This window comes from Toxorhynchites rutilus, chromosome 2, assembly GCF_029784135.1.
Source record: "Toxorhynchites rutilus septentrionalis strain SRP chromosome 2, ASM2978413v1, whole genome shotgun sequence".
NCBI lineage: Eukaryota > Metazoa > Arthropoda > Insecta > Diptera > Culicidae > Toxorhynchites > Toxorhynchites rutilus.
The window spans coordinates 73516585-73540635 of record NC_073745.1 but is presented as its reverse complement, the minus strand read 5'-3'; the positions used below and the strand labels follow the sequence as shown (position 1 = coordinate 73540635).

The window sequence follows — 24051 nt, the reverse complement described above, 5'->3', positions numbered from 1 at the left end:
CATTCAACAAGAGCCAAAGGTTGTACCGCTCATGACAACTCTACACGAACTGATGATTGCGCCGGCTAGTGACCATTCTATCCTGGATTCCTCGAGTCGAGAAAGACGCACCACGCTAGATATGGGGTACAGACTAGGGAGCGTTGCTGATTAATGGTCAGCTGCATCCCAATAGGAAGTAGCCCGTGTCGGGCACACGTATAGAGCATCGAAGACTGCAACATACCAATTATGAGAACACTTGTAATACTAACCTCGAGCCAACCGCGAGTAATCGGTTACATATTACTAACATAGTTGTAAGACAAAATTTGTCAAAATATTGGACTCCCGGCCCCGTCAGGCTAACGCCACATGTGCCTTAATAAAAAATATATTTTGGGAAAAAAAAAACGAGCCAAGGCCCAAGAAACATAAAACAATTGATAGAGCAAGCTGATTCTCGCATCTCATGGAATCATAAATATCGTTATTTTTTGGATGTTGTGAAAACATTGCGTGAGTAAGTCGTAAAAAAACAAATCGAATATATTGGAACGTTCTCCGCTGAATATGAACAATTATTTACCTTCAATCCGATTAGTACGACTTATATAATCATTTTTTTACATACAAATTGATTTCTTTCAATCCAAAGAATTTATTTATTTGTTTATTTATTTATTTATTTATTTATTTATTGTCGTCAATCTTTTGTAGACCAATACATATACAAAACAATGTAGGGGAACCGCGGGTAATACGGACAGTGGGGGTAATATGGACAGGTGGTTGATTCGTATAGTTACATTTTGAATTTCAGATTTCTGTTAACAAGAACACCTCCTACAGGTTGTTCTATAATATTTAAGCCACCCTATGAGAATGAATACTGATCAAAAGTGGAATAGGGAAACAAAAACCGAAAGTCATACATGATTCCGCGTGTGAATGTAATTTTAGCTGCTTCGATATTAACATTTTGCGGACCGCTCACGAAATTTCTGTTGAACGTCTTGCTGGAAATAATAAATAATGAATTATTTCAATTGAAATAAATTGATTGCTTATCAAGTAACAACCTTCAAAATCATGCTAATTAAATATAGAATTGAATCATTCATCTTTCACATAATTCATTTTTTTCGTGATTGTGACAGAGAAAAGTTATAGATTCAAACGTGAGCATGGGTCTCTACAGGAAAATTTACAAAATTTTGAAAACCAAAAAAAGTTGTTCGAATAGAGTTATCGAAGTTATTTTACCTATCTTCCAGCCACAATTTCATTAATCGAAAAAGGGTATGAGAAAAGTTATATGCCAAATTGTATGAAAGAAATTAATTATGTTAAAAAAAATTGAAAAAAGTTATTTAAAAGGACCCAAAACACATTTTTGAGATAATACTCATTGAATAGAGAATATTTTTATTCATCTTCAGCCAAATTTTCGTTGGCCGAAAAGAGCCTGAGAAAAGGTATGGTTCAAAATGTATACAAGTTGTAGGAGGGAAATTAATCAATTTATCGAAAATGGAAACAGAACTTTTTCCCACTCGAAAAAAAAAATGAAGGAACAGAGTGCGAATTCGAAATTTTTAAATGATTTTCAAAATGCTTTAAAATCGTGAAATATCAATATACAATATAAATTTTCATTTCCTCTTTAATTTTTACTTCCTTACCCAGCCGGACCCTTTCCCCCGTTCAACTCGTGAACGTTTTGGCCAATAACTTTTCTCATACCCTTTTCGGACCAATGAAAATTTGGCTAAATATAAATAAAAATATTCTTTATCGAATGAGTACTATCTCGAAAAAGTGTTTTGGGTCCTTACAAATAACTTATTTCAATTTTCTTTAAATTAATTTATTTCACCCATACAAGTTGTACAGGTTTTGGCATATAACTCCAAGAAAAAAAAGAGTCATGTGGAAAGATGAATGATTCAATTCTCTATCTAATTAGCATGATTTTGAAGGTTGTTACTTGAAAAACAATCAATTTATTTCAACTGAAATAATTCATTATTCATTAAATCCAGCAAGACGTTGAACAGAAACTTTCACGCAACAAAAACTTTTATCCGCTGAACTTTCATCCGCTAACTTCACACATAGGGGCGAATAAACTGCAAAGTTTAAAGCCTCTTAAAAACATACAAGCAAAGCAAGCAACTTCACACAAGTCAAAACGTGCGGTCCCAGGCGTATGTCTTACATATTTCTTCCCGGTCCTTAAAGTGTTAAGGATTTTGAGTGATTTAATATCAAAATTCGTCTCAAAATTCGCTGATAACTATATTTCGGTTTGTGAGTTAACAGAGAAGCGATATGAGGTATGTACGGAAAATTAAATTCATTTTTGAGTGGAAAATTTCAATTATTGAAATAATTGTACTGGTGGGGTAAAACGGATAGTTGCCAGTGGGAGTGAGATGGACTGTGAAAAGTCTGTTTAATCTATTCCTAAGGAATGCCCTGCGTCTATAAATAGAAATCAAATCGCCAAATGTGTACTGTTTAGAAGCTGACCGGAACCGAAAGCAAAATAGTTGAGGGTCTGTCCGTTTATACTGCTGAAAAGCACAATATCACTTCTAGGTGGATTAATTCTATTTTTTCATCATTTAACGGACATTCGTGATGAGTTCAGGCCTTGGATGAATAAAATTATTCCTCTCGTGATCGATAAACCCTTACGATTCATACATTACAAACCTGTCCATATTCCCCCACTATTATATTACCTGCATCGAAAAAAATGTTGTGCTTTTCGTTCTGTTTTAATTTCAGTAAAAAAACAAAACTTTTTTATAAAATATTTGGCCAATTGGGTAGAAGAAATAGCATATTGAATTGCAAGAAACTGCATCAAAATTTTAGAAACCTGAGTTTCCAAAGATATAATTGAAGTTCTTCTTAACATGTCCGTTTTACCCCCACCTCTCTTATGACATTCAATCGTCTATTGACACTAGAAATACCGACCGATCAAAATGACCGGTTGTATCATTTGTTCACAAGATTTTGTATTGAAATTATAATAAATATTTTCTAATACTGTTCATATAACTAAATATCACACTGGTCGAAATGGTCGATTTGGTAGAAAGAGGTATATAAAAACCGTCGGTAGTTCTAGTGATAATCATTGAACTCTGATAAAGCGTCAGATGTGTCTCTCAACTTATGCAGTCATCGACATTAGAAACTAATAAGACACGCAATTTAGAGAGATCCGTTTACTTTGAAATGCGCGTTATGAGTAAATGTTGTGAGTTAACACTAGTTAAAACTAGTTAAAACTACACTAATGAATATGCAAATACGTAACTACATAAATTAATAAATTAACACGTGCATCATCCTGCGTTATTTCTCTCACGTTATTTTTCTCACGGGACCTGGATGTATAGGTCATAGAGTCATAGAGAACGTAAACAAAGTGATATACGAGCTAATGCAAGAGGATTGCGCGGATCCTTCAATCAGCCGAGAATCAATATTTTTTGATGAACGCATCACATTTTTCCAGCTCCAGAGTATTCGTCGCACACAGTCAAAGTATGATGAATGGTGGTTTCAAACCGAGATCCATGAGGATCACCATTTTTAAAGCTGACGAAAAAAAAGGTACTTCCGATTTGGCCTCTGTATTTCACTTTTATTACACACATGAACCATTCCAAGTCATAGCAACCATAATAAAAGAGTCTCACTGTACAATTCAACGTTGGAGTCGTCAAAAAACTAATCTTTTGAGTACTTTATCGCCATAGCAATAACGGTATGGAACCACCTTCCCCTACATAAAGCCTGTCCACGTGAAATTTCGGACACTTTTCTTTCAGTGTAGTTTATGAAATATTTCACTAACCAATGAAATATTTCACTTACATGACAGCGGAAACTATCCTCTTTATTTCGATGTACAACATGTTTACATTCTTCTTCAGTTCGGTAAAATGGCGTCGAATCAAGTGGAAGTACGCAGACGCATTTTGCGCGAACGGCAGCAGAATCCAACTCTGTCGGTACGCGATCTCGCCAAAAAGCTAAAACTGCTGAAGAGTACCGTGTTTAGTGTGTGCAAATCGTTTGACCAGCGCTTAACTGTGGATCGGAAGGTTGGAAGCGAAACAAATCAAAAAGTATGCTCCCGACAGATGGACCGAAAGGTGATTGCCATCAGTGAGAAATGTGGCTCGAAAGGTTGGAAAATCAATATCATATGTACAAAAAATGAAGCAGGGGCGTGGACTGAAGGCATACATAGTGGAAAAGTTGCCCAATCGCGATGATAAGCAAAACTTCACTGCAAAAAGCTAAAGTGCTCTACATCCAGTTTTTGCAAAAATGTTCATGTACCATAATGGGCGATGAAACCAAATGTATTGCAAAAATGTTCATGTACCATAATGAGCGATGAAACCTATGTTATGCTCGAAGACTTCAAACAGCTTCCGGGTCTCGCTTTTTATACTGCGATGCGAAGGAATGCCGTAACCGAGTGTTTCCGGCCCAAGAAGCAGTCTAAATGTCCCAAAAAGTCCTTGGTTTGGCAGGCAGTTGTGGCCGAAAATCCAAATCTTTTTTCAAATGTCTCCAGAAGCGGTTGCTACCATTCATAAGAAGCCACGACTCTCCAACGTTGTTTTGGCCAGATTTGTTCTCTTGTCACTTTGCAAAATCCATCCTGGAATGGTATAATGCACATGAGGTCTAAAAAAATACAGCAAATCCACCGAACTGTCCTGAACTTCGCCCAGTGGAAAAGCACTGGGCTCTGATTGAGCGAAAACTATTCGAAACTAAGAAGAAAGCGTATGGCATTGATGATTTCAAGAGGAGATGGAAAAGCGCCGCCACCAGCATATCTGAGGATACTGTACGGAACCTAATGGCAGATGTTCCCAAGAAAGTTCGTGAATTTTACAGACAACGTAAGCTTTCCTTGTTTTAGATTCACAAGAAGATAAATAATAACCGTGACGCGATGATGGAAGAGCTTACTATGGACGAAGAGGATGGCTTGCAATAGGAGAAATCAGGGTAAAACCAACACCCTCTGATTTTTCCAGCTAGAAGCAAGTTAGTCCGTCTAAAATTTCACTAGTAGAATTTAAGCGTTTTAGTCGGAAATTTTTGGAGAATTCGATTTTTATGTGAGCCTAATTCATCTTAGATCGTTATTCAGTGTATTTTGTGAGTCGGTAAGTGGTTTTGTTGCTTATCAATGCTTGAAAACTTTGTTTTGAAATTTCGAGTCCATTCGGAGTAACTTTTTCTAACGGAGTTTGTGTCTCACTGACAGGAAAAATGCGTCCTTACTTTTTGTAGATGCCTCGTGTTTATATTCAAAAGACAGACAGAGCTAGACTGATGAAACAGCCAAAACCAACAGGGCATGTCAACAGAAAAGCCTGAAAACGCTCATCGGCACATATCCCGTGGATGATCACCCAAGCTGGGATCAAAACACTTGTGTTTACCCCGGACAAGGAGCAGGAATATTTGTTCATCATCTGTTTGATCTTAAGAATCGTATGGCTTTTGAATTGGCCGAAAAAAAGTCACATGGGGGTTGTGTCCGAGACACGACCGTATAGTTGATGTAGGATTCCGTTAGGCTATCTGTTGATTTTGGATATGTTTGAAGAATTAAATCGTTAAACTTTTTGATAATGATTTCATGTCCCTGAAAAGAGCCGTTTTGTTTGGTTGTTGGGTATTATTTGTTCACTCCACCAGTGTTTACCGAATGATGATGACAGAAAGATGGTAAACAGTCGTTGTATGATGCGAATCAGATAAAAGATACCGAAGTGGACCGAGATATGATGAAAACCGCCCTCTGTGATCCTAGATGAGGAAGCATCTTATGTATGGACAAAATGGACGAAATAAAGAAAAACAGGAAGTGGGTTATATCTATGGTATAACCGCAAGGGTGACGTAGGACTATCGTTGATTTAGAGATCATTTGTTTAAAGTTGAATCTGAATTCATTCTGAATGAATGAATATTTGGGGGACTTCGAAAACGAGAGTGTTACGTTGGATGCACAAGGTTTTATGCATCCAATATTGGATACGGAAATATTCTACTGATGGGGAAGAATAATCTTCAGAAGCTATTCTGTTAATTGCGATTGATCGAAAAATCACAAAACCAAATGTATTTGGTCACAGTGTTACATGGATAGAAAACATTCAAATAAACTCTTTCACATGAATCTTTTTTAAATTCCCAGAGGAATTGGCAGATTACTTTCAGTAACGATTAGATATTTCCACATTTTCCTCGATACTGGAAGCCCACCAGTGGTTAATGCTAACTCGATAACCATCTGTTAATAGCACTTGATTGAAACATATTTGGTCACAGTGTTACATGCATAGAAAGCATTCAAATAAACTCTTTCACATGAATGTATTTTTAAATTCCCAGAGGAACTGGCAGATTATTTTCCGGATCTTTCTCGATGCTGAATGGCATCCAAACGGAAAGAATTCCGCGCGTGTATGTGTGTGTGTGTGTGTGTGTGTAGCGGCTGCTTCGAGATCTTCCCGGGGAACAGTTTGTGGCATATCTCTCCTCCTGATGGATTCCCTTCTGGGCTAAGGTGCACAAACAGGCTCTTGGTGACACCGTTCATTCGCGCTTTCATGATAAACGAAGAGCTTCACCACAACAGCGACAACATGCTCCAATCGCTGTTCAATTAGAACTGAGTGGATTTCCGAGCGGCGCTCGCTTATATACCGATTGGTGATTTCAATAGCCTGTTTTGAAAGCAATTTTAAGACTATTGAAACAAGTTTTTGGATCAGAAAGTAACAAGTATAGAACGCGTAGACATTTTATCTATCGAATGAAGTGTTTATCATACCATTTCGTTCAGTTGTTTAGGAGCTATTAACGCTCAAAATCTCGGTCTCCGGCGTAACGCTTTCGATTTCGAAACTTTGATTTTACACCCCGGTATAGAAATGAAAGACGTAGTCCTACGTCAAAAAAAACTCACCAATGTAATATAAGATAATTACCAATACCGAACACAATTATCAATTTTTCTCATCAATATAAACATGGTACTTTAATATTCAGATAGGGTAATTTTCTTTTATAATTTATACTTTCTGAGTGTTTATTCAACCCAATGCGAATTTTAATTGGATTAACAACACCTAACACTATATGTAGAGCATATGGGAAGCATATGAGCTTATCAAGTCATTTTTAACACAACTGCTACCATATACAATTTTACAATTACACTTGTGCTAAATTTTTCACAATGCATGATCGGTCATTGATATGAAAATTCACGAAGCAACTAACATAAAAGTTCCAAATTTGAATTTTATTAGCTAGAATTAATCGCATCACTCACCTTACTTGCAATATAAAAATGCCCCCGACTTTCATATATTTGCAATGCCGATTTCCCCCAGGGAGCTTCGTTTTGATGTCTCTGTTAGGGAATACATCTCGGTAGGAACAAAAGTCACCCCTACTTTCATATAATTGCAATGCCGATTTCCCCCAAGCAGCTTGGTTTTAATGTCTCTGTTAGGGACCCGCCGCATGTGTCGTCAATTTAGACCAATCAGAACTGGGTATTTCCGTTAGGATAGGAGTTGAGATTTTTCAATCGTTTGATAGTTAGTTTCATAACATATATTATTTTCTTCAATATAAAAAATTGTTATGGAGTGCCGAAATCGATTGACGCTAAAATCTCATTAATCCATCATGAAATGACTGAGCAATAGGCATTTGAAATTGGACAATTTTCACGATGTGCTCGATTTTCGATTTTCAATTTGTACCCCAATATGTTCACGAAAGACGTAATCCTACGTAAAAAACAACGTGAAACATCCTTTCAATACGAAAAACATAAGTGCTGCCTGAGATTTCTAGACCGGAATCCGAACAATCCTTAGACTATATCAGCGGCGAAAGCTGTGGGATTCAATAAGTCGTCAGTGAACAGCTTTTTTGAAGTCGAAGAAACATGGAAAGTCTTGGAAATGTGTGGAAATCCTTAGAGAGCCTTTTACCCTGATTTCTCCTATGTCATACAGTATACATCAGATGGATCAAATGCGAGATGGAAAATGTAAAGTGGGAAGATTTTTAACTTAAACAAAATCTGTGACGATATTGAAGTGTTCTAAACTTAATTATAATTCAATTTTATTTCCCGGCAATTGTTAAGATTTTATGGTTCATAACGCTAGAATTATATTATTTGATCTTTTTGTCTCCCTGAAACAGCTGAAAGTACAAATAACATAAACTGTCGCGCTTTGTTTTGTTCATTTTCCAAGGTTTTTTCGTATTCAATCTCTTTTCACAGAAAAAAACGCATCAAATTGTAACAGTTAGGTATAACTATTAAAGCCTACAAATAATTTCAATATTTCGAATAAACGATAAAGGGTGTGTCACATCAAATTGCATCACGGAAAAAACGATGTAGAAATTTAATTTTTAGGAATTATATCTTCAGCTTTCGCTTATAATCAGATAAGAGTGTATAGATCACGTTGGCCATGCTTCACTGTCAATTTTTCGTAAATTTGGAAAAATGTCGTCGAACGAAAAAGAGCGTCGTGAATTAATCCTGCGCACTCATTTCGAGAATCCGGAGTTGTCACATCGGGACATCGGTAAGACGCTGGGAATCGTCCAATACACGGTCAGCAGAGTACTAAAACGATACTTCGAGAACCTAACCATCGACCGGAAGGTGAAGAACGGCAAAAATGGATGCTCCGTCAGTGAAAAAGATCACAAGCGCGTAGTTAAGCAGTTTAAACGTGATCCGAGAAGTTCGGTCCGGGATGTCGCCAATAAGCTGAATTTGTCAAGTTCATTCGTCCAGCGGACCAAGCAGCGGGAGGGCCTGCGTACATACAAGGTTCAGAAGGCTCCTAACCGCGACGAAAGGCAAAACATGGTGGGGAAGACGCGAGCCCGGAAGCTGTACACCGAAATGCTGACGAAGTCGCATTGCCTGGTAATGGACGACGAAACCTACGTCAAAGCGGACTTTCGTCAGCTGCCGGGCCTGTTGTTCTTCTCCGCAGAGGACAAATTCAGCGTTCCGGAGGAGATTCGCAAGCAGAAACTATCCAAGTTTGCCAAAAAGTACATGGTGTGGCAAGCGATCTGCTTTTGCGGAAAGCGGAGCGCTCCCTTCGTGATGACCGGCACGGTAAACGGGCAGGTTTACCTTAAGGAGTGCCTACAGAAGCGCTTACTACCACTATTGAAGCAGCACGAGGGCCCGACCATCTTCTGGCCGGATCTCGCTTCGTGCCACTATTCAAAGGACGTGTTGGAGTGGTACGAAGCCAACGGGGTCGCCTTCGTGCCAAAGGAAATGAACCCGCCCAACGCGCCGGAGCTTCGCCCAATAGAGAAATTTTGGGCGATTATGAAGCAGGCCCTCCGGAAGAACCCAAAAGTTGTCAAATCGGAGGCGGACTTCAAGAGAAAATGGATTTCTGTTCAAAAAAAAACTACAACCTTACGTTGTACAGAACCTTATGGACGGGGTAAAGAGGAAGGTGCGAGCATACGAGCTTGGGCTCGAAGTATGAATAAAAAGAAAATGCCAAAAGTTGTTTAATAGTTTTTATTTTACTGTCTAAAATTTTCAAAAGGATCGGTCTACTGGGCGAATTTCTACAGCGTTTTTTCCGTGATGCAATTTGATGTGACACACCCTTTACTTTTGTCTCTGTGGATGGCCATACACTGTTTGTTCGGAGGTAAAGTATTTGACATTTTTGACAGATAAAGTTTGGTCTAAATTTGGTACAAACACTATCCTGTTTGTCACTCTTCAATTCTCAACAGTGGCAAACTGGAGGCGATCTGGCGTAGTGGTAACATCCATACCTCTCACGCAGAGATCACGAGTTCAATTCTCACTCCTGACATTCTTCCAAAAATGGAAGTAAAAGTGACGAACCAGCCTAAATGTGTTGAAAGTCACTATAAAAGAGAAAAAATAATAAAACAGTGGCAAACAATGTCAATCATCGAACATGGAAAAAAATTGACTGAAATATTGAACGCAACGTAGCTGACAGGTTTGACGAACCGATCGGAAGAAAAACATATTTGACTAGTACACATAGATCATTATCTATGTGTATGTGATTATCTGTAGAAAAGTGTCAAATGGCTTCGGTCAAACAGAGTATGAGCGCCCTCAGCTGCGTGTTAGCAAGAATCTAACGTCACAAAGTAATGAGAGAATTCTACCGAAGGATAATCATTCTTGAATATGTTCTGGTTCGACCAAAAAGCGTAAATGAACAAACTCTGAGTCACAAAATCGTTGTTGATCGGATAAACATTTAACAGATAGTACATTGGAAAAAAGTTGCAAGTTTTTTTTTTCGCGTAAAACGCACTTGAAAAATAAATTTGATTGACTCCGTATGACCTGAATTGAGACAAAAAGTTTTACCCTTGCAATTATGTTTTAGAAGAGAGGACAAGAGATGAACTTCCATAAAGCTCCTCTAAAATTCAACAATACTAATTCTATGATAAGAAGAAATCATAGAAAAATGAGACATTTTCGTGATATGTAATGTTGCTTTCAAATGATGAATGCAATGCGAAAAATATTTCTTACTAATATGTACCGTTCTGAATCATATTTCGGACACTCTTTATAAATAACTTGGAATACTCAATGTCATGATGAAATAACTATAAAATTATTATCACGAGTGTTATATCATCAAGAAATTAGGCATTTCAAGTTATTTTTAAAGAGTGTCCGAACTATGAAGCTGTCCGAAATATGATTCAGAACGGTAATTAGTTTCTGTATATACTCGTTATTTGTTGACACAATAGATTTTGTACCATTTGAGTAACTGACTGTTATGCCAGATATGTGAACTTCCTATCTTCCTGGCTACTATTACAATCAAAGTTTGACACAACCAAAACCTGTGAATCTTCCCACCTTCTATTCACCATGTCGGATAGAATGGGCAACTGCAGACTAGACATTAGCCTAAATGAAGACCGTCTTTCATTTTTGGATGAAAAAGAGGAGATTTATAGTCTCTACTTCACATATTCGAACAATCGGATACTTTTTTTAATGGTCTCATTTAGCTTCTCCTGTTCGTATCATTAGGGTTGTCTTTTTGTTATACTTTAAAATCCTTTAAAAAATATATATATTACTTTAAAATCCTTTAAAAAATATTACAGCGAATGAAAATAAATATATTAAAAATATTACATATATCCAGAATATTATAGAGGACCATCTTTGGTGAGAAAAAAAAACTTCTACGGATACAGTTGCGAAACATCTAAATTAGTGGATTTTTGATTAACATTTTGAAAGTGATAAACTTAAAACTTAACTTAACTTTACTCTCGAAATTCACAATAAACCTGATTGTTTCTATCAACCAAATTTAAGATGTTCTACAATTTTTTCTTTGACAACTTCTATCTTTCTTAAATTCGCTGTAATATCATTTTAAACAATTCCCGGCGATTCTTCAATATTCACGATTTTAATTCAGCTGTACTATTAATAACCAAATAATTTTCACCTTAACTTAATATTAAATTATTTCTTCGAATAAGCCATATATGTTTAGCAAAAATTACACTTAAAATATGCTGTTAAATAATCAAGAATTGAATTTAATATTAAAAACTTTTATATCTCAAAACATTCCCCTTTCAATATTTTTTGTTGTATATTTATTGAATGTAGATTTTATATTCCATATTACTTTTCTTAAAGTGAAGGTGGAAGCTAGCCGCAAATGGCTGCCACAATGGCGCTCATTTCTTTCATCTCCCTCCATCACCCCTCGCCCGAAAATCAATAATTTTGAGAAACAGTATGAAGAAAATGATCGTTTTCATACACTTCCCTTCCAACTAATATCAACCAAACTTTAATCGATTACTCACAAGATGTTAAATTTCCATCTGACTTCGCACTGTATAGTGAAAAACGTCGGAAAACTCGAGCTCTGAAAGTTAAATTTTCATTTTTCAATTTTCTGCAATGGTTTTGTTTGTATTGGTGAAAGCATCGTTATTTTTTCGACACTGATGTAATACAACATCATCGAAACAGCCATAAAAACCACTCAATAAAATATTATTCCTGAGTCATAGCGTTGCATGTCATGAAAATTAATAGAATAAAATTGTATTGGTATCAATACAATTATTATTTTTACGTTTAATGGGTCTATAATGCAAGTTTCAGCAACTTTAACATTGGGTAAGAAAAATGTATTGCAGTGCTCGGAACACTGCCACGGCTGCATATGCTTTCAAAAACCGAAAACGGAAAAGTATTACATTCAATAAAAATGCCTCAGCCAAAGAAGGGAAGGGTTAAGGCTCTCCAACGTGAATATGTGAAAACAATACGATCAACGAAGGAAAATAATAAGGAATTATCAACATCGAGTTACTATGCGGAAGAACTTGTTAATACCAAAAGAGCCCCAATTCGCATGTGTTATAAATTTGCTCATGTTACGCTCGCGTATAATCAGAATTTTACTTCATATGCAAATGCACCTTCTATATCTTATATATAAAATTCTCATGTCACGATGTTCGTGGTCAAACTCCTCCGAAACGACTAAACCGATTCTAATGAAATTATGAACAAAACGTTTGTTAGCCATGAGAAGAGGTTGTAAACTATATTAGATACAGCTGTGATACCGATTACTGTATATTTACCATATAAAGGGTGTGTCACTTCAAATTGCATCACGGAAAAAACGCTGTAGAAATTTAATTTTTAGGAATTATATCTTCAGCTTTCGCTTATAATCAGATAAGAGTGTATAGATCACGTTGGCCATGCTTCACTGTAAATTTTTCGTAAATTTGGAAAAATGTCGTCGAATGAAAAAGAGCGTCGTGAATTAATCCTGTGCACTCATTACGAGAATCCGGAGTTGTCACATCGGGACATCGGTAAGATGCTGGGAATCGTCCAATCCACGGTCAGCAGAGTACTAAAACGATACTTCGAGAACCTAACCATCGACCGGAAGGTGAAGAACGGCAAAAATGGATGCTCCGTCAGTGAAAAAGATCACAAGCGCGTAGTTAAGCAGTTTAGACGTGATCCGAGAAGTTCGGTCCGGGATGTCGCCAATAAGCTGAATTTGTCAAGTTCATTCGTCCAGCGGACCAAGCAGCGGGAGGGCCTGCGTACATAAAACGTTCAAAAGGCTCCTAACCGCGACGAAAGGCAAAACATGGTGGGGAAGACGCGATCCCGGAAGCTGTACACCGAAATGCTGACGAAGCCGCATTGCCTGGTAATGGACGACGAAACCTACGTCAAAGCGGACTTTCGTCAGCTGCCGGGCCTGTTGTTCTTCTCCGCAGAGGACAAATTCAGCGTTCCGGAGGAGATTCGCAAGCAGAAACTATCCAAGTTTGCCAAAAAGTACATGGTGTGGCAAGCTATCTGCTCTTGCGGAAAGCGGAGCGCCCCCTTCGTGATGACCGGCACGGTAAACGGGCAGGTTTACCTTAAGGAGTGCCTACAGAAGCGCTTACTACCACTATTGAAGCAGCACGAGGGCCCGACCATCTTCTGGCCGGATCTCGCTTCGTGCCACTATTCAAAGGACGTGTTGGAGTGGTACGAAGCCAACGGGGCCACCTTCGTGCCAAAGGAAATGAACCCGCCCAACGCGCCGGAGCTTCGCCCAATAGAGAAATTTTGGGCGATTATGAAGCCGGCCCTCCGGAAGAACCCAAAAGTTGACAAATCGGAGGCGGACTTCAAGAGAAAATGGATTTCTGTTCAAAAAAAAAACTACAACCTGACGTTGTACAGAACCTTATGGACGGGGTAAAGAGGAAGGTGCGAGCATACGGACTTGGGCTCGAAGTATGAATAAAAAGAAAATGCCAAAAGTTGTTTAATAGTTTTTTACTGTCTATAATTTTCAAAAGGATCGGTCTACTGGGCGAACAGCGTTTTTTCCGTGATGCAATTTGATGTGACACACCCTTTATATACCAATTAGGGCGACACTAAGCGAAAAAATCATTTCTTCTGCATAAATTGAAATTTTTTTTTATTTATTTAAATTTGGTTTCAGAAAAAAACATGAAAACCCAAGTTTTCATCCTTTTAACCCCGTCCCATTTTTTTTATTTTTTATTCCGCGATTTTAAACGAAATGCGATAAACACAATATCCAAATAAAAAAACTTAACAACGTTGAGCTTCGTGTTCTATTTCTGTAAAATTGACGGAATTTTGGATGGAATAAACACACTTTTTAAACGAAAAAAATTGATGGAAATTTGCTATACTCTTTCAAATATGTTTTGTATGTAACAAAGTGACACATTTTCTACAAGTGGGTAGAGTACAAAAATTCTGTCTGATAATGTTTTTTATATTATGGATAAAGTTTTAGCGGAAATGTAGTTAAAAAATATAGAAAAAAAGTTGAGTTAGGGTCAGGACTATGTCATCTAAGTATTCAAGTAACATGAAAAAATAATCTGTATTCAAATGTTACCAATGTAAAATTGTTTTCGGTTTGCTAATCGGATAGAGAGTAGATTGCTCCACAACTTCTGTTTTTGATAAGGCAAGGTTACCGCATTTCCATGGAGCGATTAAATTTGAGTCGAACAGATTTCAGAATGCAAAAGCCGATTTCGTTCAAACGGTGGAATCCGATCGGCTTTCAGACCAATCGGATTCCGGAATATGGGTTAGTGCTTGATATTGTTCCCCCCAAACATGGTTCATGGCCTATGCGGTGATCTGAAGCTTTCACCGCCTTGCGTTGCAGATGGAAAACACGATCACAAGGGTAGGTGAATATCCAATGTTAAAACAAAGAAACGGACAACCATTGACAAATATCAGTAACGCAGACTTTGACGGACTGAAAATCGTTGGGTATTACAACATTCGCCTCAGCTGAGCAAAACGTTCAATGTTTATATTAGTGTTGAGTTTCGCTGTTCAGCGAAAAGCAGTATAAAAGTCCGTGAATAAGGCAAGCAATATGGCTGTGTTTCAAATTCAGAATATCGATGTGACTACTTCTCGATTGAATGACAACGACGAAATAATGCGCCAACAAATTGGCCAGTATATCAACACCAATGAAATGTCATATCTTTGGTTTCACAATTCATGAACGGGACCCAACAGCCATGATTTTGGCTATCCATTCAGAAAACCTATTTTTCACTAACGAAACCGTAATTGAAAAAAATGAATATTGATTTTCTTTATTTCATTTTAAACTTTTAGATAAAAATATATTACTTTCTTTCACTCCCATTTTATATATTAACATTATTCTTTTTTACTTATTTACATATTTTACATCAAACACATCAGTTACGTAAATGAAATACATTGAAATAAGATGGTTTGAATGATTTGATTTTTTTTACTGTTTGCGATCATCGTCCAAAGCGCTCAATTCCTCTATATGGCATAGCTCTTATTGCCACATATCCGTTTGATCTTCATCAACGAATGGATCAAAAACGTAAAACCATTCAAACATACGTACAATATATTAGTTATTGTTTATTCAATCACCAAAATATTCACTAGAAACAATTTATTTGGCAGAACAACATTTGCCGGGTCAGCTAGTATATTTATATTTGTATTTGTTCATCGGAATATATAGTTCATACATTTCACTTTAGTATTGAATTGTTATTTTTTTTTTCAAATGTATTCAAAGACTCGTGTCAATGAAGCGCCACACAGTCTGATAAGTGAATTGATCTATTTAGGTATACTTTGCTCTTCTCTCACAAACACTATTACCCCATTTTTACACGTGGGTTTACCTATACTACTACAATGGCTAGCTTTCACCTTCACCTTAAATGGTTACGATTTCACAAAGTACTGAAATTTCATAAATTTAAAAAAAAATTTATCTTGATTTTGATGAGTCGGAAACAGCACCACTATACGTCAAACTCTATTGAATGAGAAAAGTTTTCCAATAAAAATATACAAAACAATTTGGAGATATAAAAGTTTTTTGTATCAATTTCAAGTTTCAATTTTTTTGACAGCTTATTTCAAATGTTATAATTTATTTTTTTCTGAATAGCTAATTGATTTTACAACAACTTCGTCAATCATAGTTTGATCAGACATTTGAATTTTGAGTTAACATTTTTTGAAAGAAAGATCAATTATTATGGATATGCTCTTCTCAAAAATCAGTCGTAATTTATTTGGTCATATTATAATGAAAATTGTGATCCAAGGAAGTTTTCATCATAACTACCAGGTTTTTTAAAAAAATCGGCGAGGGTCGACTCAGCGGCCGGATGATTTGGCGTGAAATTGCTATTTAATCAAGTCCGACCGGTAACACCAGAATAACAGATTACACTGAAAAAAAAATATTTTGAAAATTGAAATTCATTTTCTCAATTCATGCCATTCATGAAAATCGCAATAATTTACAAACGAAAATATTACGAATAAAATATTATTATCTTTTTTCAAAGGAAACATGAAAAACATGTTGTTAGAAAAACTCCATCCCTGTAGCGATGATCTTCTTCCAATGTGTAGATGACTGGTTGGTAATTTTGTAATCTTTTTTAATATATTTTTTTCAGATAAAAAAAACATGTTTTTGAGAAAAATGAATTTCAATTTCTGAAAATTCTGATTCTTTTTTCAGTCTAAATGTTCTTTTCAAATTGTTTTTTGGCATTTTTCTTGGAAATTTAAAAAGTTTCCCAAATTTATTTTTTTAGCTATTTTTTAAGGTCTCAAAGTTAGAAAGTCCCTTTATGGAGATTTCAAGAATGCAAAATTGCTTTAAGGGCCAATGATTTTACACTCACAACGATTCACTGCAATCTGAGGGAAAGGTCAGTCGAGTAGGCATGAAATTCGTCAATATATTGGAAATAACATAATTAAAATCAAGAGTATAATTCCGACTTCGTATAGAAATTTCAAAAGCATAATTTTCATTATGTGAAATTATATCTCGAGAACGGTTGTTCCTCTGAAAAAAACGTCATAGCTGGTATCATATATGCAAAGTTTCGTAAAAATCGGAGAGAGTTTTGACAACATCGAAGACACGACAAAACGAATTCGCTGCGTGAACGGAAGGCAATTCCTGAATAAATAGTGTTTCGATGTCTGGATTATTCGTTGGAAAAAGTTTCTCGCTTCAGAAGGGGCCTATTTTTACGAAATCAATTTTTTTTAAATATTTCCATGCCATTCAAAAAGCTACACAGTAGGTTATTCTCATCAGATTCACGTAAACGTACATTACTCACGCCTTTAGACCCCACTAATCAATTTCCAAGTCGAACAACAACCTTTCTATTGAAACGCGCCGTAAATCTGCTACTCCCCGTTGACTTGGGATCCTCGACCCTGAACAGGTTTTATGTTCAGAACAATCCAAAAAAAAAAATCTTCCCGTTGGATATTTAAATTTATTCACACACGTTTCGTCCGCAAAATTTGCTCCCGAACCGTCATCCTTGATTTTTAGCAAAAGTTCATAGTGTTGGAAATATTTTGAAACCAGTTTGTTTAGCATCCACTCTCAGACAAAATTTTCTAAACAATATTGACGAATCTCATCCCAAGAACAGGTTCCAGAAATTGCCTTATATATAGAACCGTTTCACGATTCACCTATACTCAAAATTGAAATATTTCACAAGTCTGTAGAAGACATGCAGCTGACTGCATGCTTCATCCTAGAGTATTATTTCGACCCAGTTTAGGGTAGTGGAGGTGTCGGATGGCCCGCCCGCCTTCTGTTCAATTTACACATTTTGTCTCGAAAACGTTGGCATGGTTTTGAGAACATCGCTGCACTTTGACTTGATTCGTCTTGTACGTTTTCGCAATGGATTTTGTGCCGCCAGCATCTACTGCAGAGAAAAAGAGAGTTCAAGACCCCACCATCGCACGACCAAACGCCTGTAAACATTGGTTTCCTCACACTTTAATAGCTCTGTTTGAGCAAAAAAAAAATCAATAAACGCATCAGAAAATATACAAACCGGTACTTGACTCAATCCTAACTTATTCCACTCGAGATGTCTGACACGCAATTCTGGAGAATTGTTGGCTTGTGTGTGAAATCCAATCTGGAAGCTGCACTGAATAAGATCACGCACTACGAATAAATTTTCCCGCTGCAACTCGCGCGCCCGATTTGCACTTTGACCGTTTGTGGAAAACGCGTCCGTTAGAACAACTCGCTGACTGAGAGACCCGAGAAACGGAAAACGAAACGTTGTCTACACCGAAGACAGGTTGAACGTATACTGAAATTGTTGCCGCCTAGATTAGAATTAAAATTGAAGATAATTTTTCCCGGCAAAACGCAGCAGCCGTTACGACTCGAAGGCTCGTTCGAAGTCAGCCGCCGTCGAGCAGAGTGCATTAGTTGTTAGCGAATAACACAACCACTCTCCGGTGAGGTACTACCTGCGCTTAGTAGACGGCGGCTGTTAAGCCACAAATTGCATGCTTGCACTGGATCCCCAACAATGTGCTGCAACTGGCAACTTAGCTTGATAACTGCGATCAATTTTAGATCAATTTTAGAAAGAAGAGAATCACTTTTTTCCAATTCCAATACAATACAGTGGGGGAAAATCCTATAAGCGCACCTGGGTTTTCTGAAAATTCTAGATATATAGTAGATAAAACCATTCCTTTTTTACGTAGTGATTTCCTAATGACTAAATGTGTACTAACTTTGTTGTTTAACCCTCCTGTACTCGCGTGCAAAATCATAAAACGTATACTCGCGCACGGTGTCACAGACCGAAAATTGAACTTCTCTGTAATGTTGCTATTGTGTATTTTTCAGGCTTCGTTGGCATTTATTTGAAGAAGAAGGTAATATTGAATGAAAAACTCCAAAAAATATGTTTTTGTCGTCTTTGTTAAGTTGTAATAGTCATCTAAATCAGCCTCCTCAAGACAGAGTAATTTTTGACACTCCAACACAAATAACGAAATTCGAATTTTTCACTCTTATTAATAAAAAGTAAGCAACTGAATATAATTCATGGAAGTATAAGGAGCTATAAAATAACATAAAAGCGTATTAATAGATTGTGGTTTCATTGGAGTAAGAAACAAACATATTTTTTACATTTCATGCAGTTGTTGCGTGTTTTTCGGGTCTTTTATCGAAGAGAAGAATGTATAACGACCTTTTAGATAATTATCAGATGATAAAGATTTTGGAATATAAAGTTTGCATATTTCTAATATTCTTAAATGCTATATTCTTGGTAAATTAAGAATTAATGCTTTTTTTTAGATGGGGCATAAAGAGATGATATAAAAGGATTTGTAGGAACTTCCTTTTCTTTTTCTTGTTTTCTTGTCGATATTGTTCATTATAAAAACAAAATCCCCGAAACTGTAACTGTTAAAAATTATTATAAGCCACCGATTAGTTTATAGTTTACTGTTTACAATTATTCCACAAGTGAAATTCTTTCACAATTGTGTATATGTATGACCATTATGTTTAGCGAATAACTATACGAAAGTCAAACATTTATATTTTGCTTTTGAACATATGAATCTAACGACGAATAGTAAAATCCGTTCAATCCTGTTACAAAAGGGACTAAAGGGACTGAAATCCAATAAGAATAGTCCGATAATGACCTTATGCATTATATTCAATAAATATTCTACGCCACTAACATTAATATTTACATTTCATTCAACAATATTCTAGAATATGAAAAAAGGCACTTGTCCAAAAAAGTTACTCCTATACTCGCGTCGGTGTGTCAGACCGAAAGTGTTAAAAAGTGGCACACGTTCCCTTTGTACCAACACATGCGATACGCTAAACGATGACGAACGACTAATAACAAAGCTAGATAGAATCGCAAAGTCGTAGTGTTGATATTTTCTGAGAAATGAACGAATTATTGATTTCTCGGTCTGACAGACCAATGCGCGAGTATAGGAGTGTTGAGTCATCATTGGTGCACACATATTTTTTTACTAAAACATTTTTTAAATTATGGTGCGAAATTCTCATAAGCGCAACTGGCATTTTAAATATTTTCCCACCAATATGTAAACATCTTGGCCATTTTTCAACACATCCTGGTAAGGTTGTAACGTGAGAACGAGTTAACCACAATCAGCTAAGCAGTGAAGTAGCGCAATTGAATTTGAAGCACGATGCCGAAAGGAAAGTTCTTGGACGAAACTGAGAGGAGATTAATAACCGAATTGAAGGATATTGGTTTAAGCAACCGAGAGATAGCAAAGAGGATCGATAGAGGAGAAACAGTGGTCCGGACTTTTTTCAAGAAGGGCCCAAAATATGGCATCAGAAGGAAGAATAAAGGTAACTGCAAAATTTCAAACCGCGACCGGAACCGCATCATTCAGCTTGGGGAGACTGGAAAATTTAGTGCTTCGGAAATAAAGCAAGAACTGGACCTTCCCATAACCAAACGAAGTGTTTCCCAAATTTTGCGAGGATCTGGACATCTGGTTTACACGAAGAAGGCAAAGAAACCAAACCTTACCCCAAGGCACATTAAAGCAAGATTGGATTTCGCTAAACAGCACATGGATTGGAAGGCAGAGTGGGATGAAGTGATCTTTTCCGACGAGAAAAAGTTCAACCTTGATGGTCCCGACTGCTGCGCGTATTATTGGCATGATCTACGAAAAAATCCCGAAGTGAAGTTGAGCAGGAATTTTCGTGGTGGAAGTCTCATGGTGTGGGCTGCGTTTTCAAGAGAAGGGAAGACTCCTATCGCCACTATTTCGACAAGGATGAACTCCGACAACTATGTAGAGCTACTGGACAGTGTTTTGGTGCCATTTACAGAAGACATTATGGACGACAACTTCATCTTCCAGCAGGATAATGCTGCCATTCACGTAAGCAAGAAATCATTATCATGGTTTTCCGAAAGAAACATTCAGGTTATGGACTGGCCAGCTCGTAGCCCGGATCTCAATCCCTTCGAGAATCTCTGGGGAATCCTGGCAAGGCGAGTCTACAGTGGTGGACGGCAATTTGCAACAGTTTGTGAGTTGGAGAAATGTGTAAGGGACGAGTGGAATAAAATTCCACATGAAATGTTGGATAATCTGATTGAGTCAATGCCAAACCGTGTCTATGAAACTATTCTGAAAAAAGGTAAACCAACCAAATATTGAATGCTGTCATTTTCATGTATAAATCGTTCTTTGAGAATAAAGTCTGATGTGCGCTTATAAGAATTTCTACCTTGAAAACACGTTTTTCTTATTCTGAATAACTGTTGAGAATAGGATTGGGACTTTTCTTGGCAAGATAAACTTGATGTTCGAAGGTCATTTAAATCCCATGAAAATATTTTGGAAATATATATCTAGTTAATCTTACAGCCAAAATATACATGTGCGCTTATAGGAATTTCTCGCACTGTAGGCTTGAATTCCAATCAAATCTGACTAACGCATTTATATCGTTGGAAATTATCCGAAAACGATACAACGAGCGTTGTTGCGTTTAAAAATTTCTCCAAGCATCACGCATGAACATATTCTGATCGATCGATTCCTTATCCACTTATTTCTCTATTATATTACAAATGTTTTCATCCCATATGAAGCTGGCTAATGCTGGGTGAAGCTGCAAGCAGCCCACAGTAAAATGTTTCATCAAATATTCACGACGATTAGAACTGTTTATAACTATCGTTTACCCATCGCATTTGTGCACATATGGGGCACTCATGAATGAGTACAGATATTTGCTATTATCCGATTAGCAGATGTTGTTACACAAATTGACGCGTCCAGCGCTTTAGTGCTACTGGATCTACTCAAGAGAAGTTGTATATTAAATTACCGTGGGGAATAACAATATGGAGTTTGATATTCCCGATCTGTATACAAAGAGCCTGGCCGGGTAAGGGAGTAAAAAGTGCCTCCAAACCAAATCACCAGCTGTATGGCAAATATTGTAAAGGATATTGAATAAGTAATTTTGGCGTTTTTTTTGAACCCCTATGTGGTTTAACATAAGATCTAGAGTGAAAAAGTCACAGGAGGGTTGTGCCCGAGACACGACCACATAGTTGACGTAGGATTCCGTAAGGCTATATGTTGATTTTGTTTATATTTGAAGAATACATCGTTAAACTTTTTGATAATAATTTGGTGACCTACTGAAAAGGCCCGTTTTGTTTGGTTGCTTGGTATTGTTTGTTCGCTCCACCAGTGTTTACCGAGTGATGATGACAGAAGCATGGTAAACAGTCGTTGGATGGTGCGTATCAGATAAAAGATACCGAAGTTGAACGAGATATGATGAAAACCGCCCGCTGTGATCCTAGACGAGATACCAGCTGTGCTATGTATGGATGAAATAAAAAAAACTCACAAATGTAATATAAGATAAATATCAATACCGAACACAATTATCAATTCTTCTCATCAATAAAAACATGTTACTTCATTATAGAGAAAACATAATTAAAATGCAAAAGGTAATTTTCTTCCATAATTTTTCTTTCTTAGTATTTATTCTACCCAATGCGAATTTTAATTGGACTAACAACACCTAATACTATATGTAGAGCAATCACTTTTTCTAATATTTCTCCATTTTATTTTTAAATTTTTCTCGCCGTATAAACTTTCCTTGGGTGAAAATCAACACAATAAAACAGACCGCTTAAACCGACCGACCCGTTCTCGAGTTGGAACAAACCTTGGTTTTTATTTATGAAAATTCAAATGAATCGTTTCATGCATCAAGTCATTTTTAACACAACTGCTACCATATACAATTTTACACTTACACTTGTGCTAAATTTTTCACAATAAACGATCGGTCATTGATATGAAATTTTACGAAGCAACCAACATTAAAGTTCCAAATTTAAATTTTACTTGCTAGAATTAATCGTATCACTCACCTTACTTGCAATATAAAAATGCCCCCGACTTGCATATATTTGCCATGCCGAGTTCACCCGGGCACCTTGGTTTAGATGTCTCTGTTAGGGAACACTTTTCGGTGGGGACAAAAGCTCTCCCCTCTTTCATGTACAGGAAAACTCTTTTTTGTGCGAGGGATAGGGACCGCACAAAAAAGTTTCCCCCAAGAAAATAACTCAAATCCACACCATTCACTGTTCAATTTCCTTTTGTTTCCCTGCTTTGCGATGGGATTGTAATGCCGATTTCCCCCAGGCTGCTTGGTTTTGATGTCTCTGTTAGGGAACCGCCGCATGTGTCGTCAATTTAGACCAATCAAAAGAGGATATTTTCATTAGGATAGGGGTTGAGATGTTTCAATTGTTCGATAGTTAGTTTCATGAGATATATTATTTTCTTCAATATAAAAAATTGTTATGAGGTGCCGAAATTATTTATTTTTTTATTTCGAGATTCAGTACTACACTAGATTGTATTCAAATTTCGTCATACGTCTTTTTTAGGTATTTGTGTTTTTTTTTGACGTAGGATTACGTCTTTCAGGAACATATTGGGGTACAAATTGAAAATCGAAAATCGAGCACATCGTGAAAATTGTCCAATTTCAAACGCTTATTGCTCAGTCATTTCATGATGGATTGATGAAATTTTTGTGTCAATCGATTCCGGCACTTCATAACAATTTTTTTATATTGAAGAAAATAATATATGTCATGAAACTAACTATCGAACAATTGAAAAATGTCAACCCCTATCCTAACGGAAATATTCACTTCTAATTGGTCGAAATTGACAACACATGCGGCTGTTTCCTAACAGAGACATCAAAACCAAGCTGCCTGGGGGAAATCGGCATTCCAAATACATGAAAGTAGGGGGAACATTTGTGACTACCGAAATGTGTTCTCTAACAGAGGCATCAAAACCAAGCTGCCGGGGAGAAATCAACATTGCAAATACATGCAAGTCGGGGGCATTTTTATATTGCTAGTTAGGTGAGTGATACGATTAATTCTAGCAAATAAAATTTA

At 36.8% G+C, this 24051-nt stretch overlaps 2 protein-coding genes across 4 annotated transcripts in view; one reads left to right on the top strand and one right to left on the bottom strand.

Moving 5' to 3' along the window:
• The window catches only part of LOC129771596 (elongation of very long chain fatty acids protein 7), a 151909-nt gene extending 133549 nt beyond the window's left edge, over nt 1–18360 (bottom strand). The window contains exon 1 of the mRNA XM_055775394.1: nt 18091–18360. The gene's annotated coding sequence lies outside the window, so the exon portion shown is untranslated. The remainder of the gene's footprint in view (nt 1–18090) is intronic.
• Nucleotides 1–24051, top strand: part of LOC129771594 (D-beta-hydroxybutyrate dehydrogenase, mitochondrial) — a 285257-nt gene that overhangs the window by 166664 nt on the left and 94542 nt on the right. The gene's annotated exons all lie outside the window — the stretch shown is intronic.